Raw genomic sequence first — 4108 nt, 5'->3', positions numbered from 1 at the left:
AGAGATACACAATAAAAATTCTTTTATAAATTATTCTAAATTCAAAAACTTTTATTCAATTATTTTACATTAAATTTTAAATTTTAAATTTTAAATCTCCCAATTTTAAATTTCAAATTTTTAAAAAATTCAATTAATTATTTAAAAAAATAACCATCCAAAATCATAATTTACCGAAATATTTTACTCAAATACTCTTTTCTTTTTCAATTGACGGCTACCTCCACCTTCATCAATATTAATCCCACTTCATCTTTACTGCTTGGCTTGCCACACGCCACTCACCCTTAGTAAAAATAACCATCCACCTAAGAATAAAAATAATCATCCGCATACCTAATGAATTGAACATCAAACATATTTTAATTACGAAAAAGCTCTACATCCATGTAATTTTTTCATCCAAGCTATCCAAGTAACTTCAATCAGACGCGCCTCCCCAACCCCCTTACACGTTTGTTATACACGTGCCTCATATAATGTATATAACGTAAACCTTCTACTGCGTGATAAAGCTTTTTCATCGTAAACCTTGTTCTCTTCTCGCATTTTCGTTCTTCTTCTTCTTCTCTATTCGCATTCTTCTTCTTCTTCAACCTAATAAAATTCGTCATTCTTCTCTGTTCGCGTTTTTCTTCTCTGCTCGCATTCTTCATTATTGATCTGCATTGAATTCAGCGTGATAAGCTCCGTCATTCTTCTTCTTCTTCTTCTTCTTCTTCTTCGTTTTCTTCTTCGATCTACACTTCTGAATGGAAACAATGAATGATTCAACTTCAAATCAGTTGAATGAGGTTATTATGTTAAGACAGCTAGGAAATGATTGTTGCATGCTATCACAATAATCTTAAACTCTGAACAAAGTAAAAGGAGGCCACCGAACCGAACAACATTCATTTGATGAATCAAAATCACAAAGGCCACCGAACCGAACAATGTTCATGTGGTGAATAAATTGTGATTAACTTTTAATAAACAAGAATAGTATTTCTTCTCCTCATCCTCCTCCTCCTTCTTCTTTCAGATTCGTGCACGTAGGTTCTTCTTCTGCTTCTTCTTCTTCCCGCATGCATATTCTTCTTCTTCTTTCGTTATGATCATCACCAACAACACCAACATTTTACTCGGTTAAGTGGAGTTGCTCATTTTGATTCACTTGATTGTTAATGTGTTTAGTTGAGTCATTGTGCATGCAGAAATGTTTTTCTTACTAATTGAATGCTTATCACGTTTTATTCATCACATGATTGGTGTTCGGTTTAGTGGTGTTGACCATTTCGGTTCACCTGATTGTTATGTGTTCAGTTGACATCTTTTGCATGAAAAAATACTATTCTTGATGATTGAATGTTTATGACGTTTTATTCAGCACATGAATGTTGCTCGGGTCAGTGAAGTTGCTCATTTTGATTTACTTGATTGTTAGTGTGTTCAATTGACTCCTTGTGCATGTAGAAATATTTTTCTTGATGATTAAATGTTTATGACGTTTTATTCAGCACATGAATGATGTTCGGTTCAGTGGAGTTGGCCATTTCGGTTCATTTCTGCTCTGCACAATTCAAAACTCTTCCTTCTCACCTTCTACTGCTTCTTCACCAGGGAGAGAAAGATTAAAGATAAAAAAATACAGTAGCAATAACAACAAAAAAAATGAAGATAAGGAGAAAACACGTGAAGAAGAAGGAACGCGAAAAAGAAGGCGGAGAATGAGGAGGAGGAGGAAGGTGAATCTCTGTTACTGTTTTCGTTCGTTTCTGGTTGTTCCTTGCCAAATCTTCTCCAGATTCTTCTCCAGTAGTGGTTTTTGCAGAGATCGTGACTGAAGTTTAAGTGATTTTGAGAGAGATTCAAAGAGAAGGAGCGGTTTCGTGTAGCGATTTTGTGTTGAGGAAGAAGTAACATTTTTTCATAATGAGTGCGAAGTAACGAAGGGTTTTCGGGGGCGTATTTTCACTCGTCATTAATGTGCGTGACTCTATTCGGGTTTGGGCCAACTTGGTTACATGATTACATGGTTTTGGCTCAATTAATGTAGTGATTTGGTTGATATTGTGATTAGATTGGGTTGACAGTTGTAGGATGGACATTAAAGCAATTAGATCATTGGTCAAGCTATAGCTTGGATTCTCACCATTTTTAATAGCAGTCGAAGGTGTACTGGTTTTATCATTCTCATTAGTGAAAGTGTTATTGATGCTTCCATATTTCTGCAAATACGGGGAAGGTCATGCTTCTTGTAGCATGTATCAACAATGTGTCCTGTTCTGCCACAGAAGGAGCAATGCTTTGTGCTAAGAGACCTGCTTGGACTTCTTCCTCTACCATTCATACCCCATCTACCTCTGCCTCTGATGGAATTGTGACCAGAATTAGCAGCGTATAAGATTGTGAATCTGGAGTGTCAACTGAAGGACTGAGCTAGCGTTCTTGTTGGGTTAGCATTGCAAACACAGTATCCATGTCAGGTATGGGTTTTAATAGTATAATTTGGGTTTTGGCAGTCGCAAATTGATCATTGAAGCCACACAGAAATTTTGCAATATAGTCTTCATTGCGGTATAATCATATTGCTTCCAAACAATAGATACACTTGCTACTTGCTAGTACAGGTAATACACATAGGAATCGGTGTGAAGTTATCAATTTCTTTCCAAATCCCTTCCATCTTGGTAAAATAGGAAATGATTGAAAGATCATCTTGTTTTGCACTATACAACTTTTCATACAACTCTGAGACATGATACAGATCTCCCTGGTAATAGCATTTTTTTAAATCATTCAATAGATCTAAAGCCACATTTCTCCAGATGACACTCTGAAGAATATTGTGTGAGAGAGATAAATGTAGCCAAGAGAGGACAACAACTCCAAGCCGCATACATTGGATCGGTAACCGCCGATCGAGGGAGAGAGCTATCAATAAAGAGAATTTTGTTCTTGGACTCAAGTACTAACGAAATCGAGCGGGACCAATTAATGTAATTTTGAGAATTGAGACGAAGAGAAATTAAGGGATTACCAGGACTTTTAGCTGGGTGCAAAAAGTATCAACTGTTTTGAGCAATAGGAGGATGCACCATTTTGAATTTGTGCGGTTCTGGAGTTGAGTGAGTTGAAGAAGAAGCATGTTGATATCGACATTAGAAGTTGTAGTGGAGCTGACGTCACTGTGAGTGGAATCCATTAAAGAGATTCGGTGCAAAGTAGGCCGTGATTGATGAAGTTACCGAAAAAGCTTAATCCAGATATTCTTCTCTAAAACTTACTGATTGTGGTTGAGATTCAGTCACAAGAAAAAAGGGGAGTGTCGATGAAAAAATCGCAACTCTCATCAGACGAAAAGAAAGAAGAAGAAAGCAATTCCAAGACACGATTCCCTAACTCGCTGATCGGAACACTGTTATTGAAATCCTAGAGATTCGATGAACAGCTCTCATCAATCTCTATTGTGTGAGTTTGGAAAAGATGTTGGATCTGGACGTAGACAAAGAAGATTAGAATGTGAAAAATGTCTGGAGTCAAATGATATCATGTGAAAACAAAAGCTGGAAAAGGATTGTGAAGTTTGATTAATAGAAAAGAATGGAATAGGGAGTAAAAAAAAGGTTCTAAAATTTGTTTGGTAAAGAAAAAAAGTGATATAGATAAAATAACATATTAACAGAATGAGTTAACAAATCCTACTTTATATACCAATTTACATAATAAATATCTTAGACGAATTAAATATACTAACTAGTAACTAACTATTAATCACAAATGCTAATTAAGTTAAGTATACTAATCTACTATAACTAATACATTTATGTAACAATAAATTTAGAAATGCCAAAAAATAAAAAGAGAGAGAATAAGTGAATGAATGAATGCGTTACAATTAACAAAATCATTCTAGGCGAATTGTTCTCCAAGTATTTGCCTTTTATAATGGGCAACATATTTCAAATGTGTTTAGATGTACTCCTATTCAAATGCTTTATAATAAGTCCCAAATAAATTTAGAGAAAGAAATTGAGTAATGTTACATTATTAAAAATATTATTAATAACTATAAATTACATAATTTGCTAACCCCTAACATTCCTCATAAATTTATTAACTGAGC

The sequence above is a fragment of the Arachis ipaensis genome, chromosome B09, assembly GCF_000816755.2.
Source record: "Arachis ipaensis cultivar K30076 chromosome B09, Araip1.1, whole genome shotgun sequence".
Lineage (NCBI taxonomy): Eukaryota > Viridiplantae > Streptophyta > Magnoliopsida > Fabales > Fabaceae > Arachis > Arachis ipaensis.
This window is presented reverse-complemented; position numbering follows the sequence as displayed.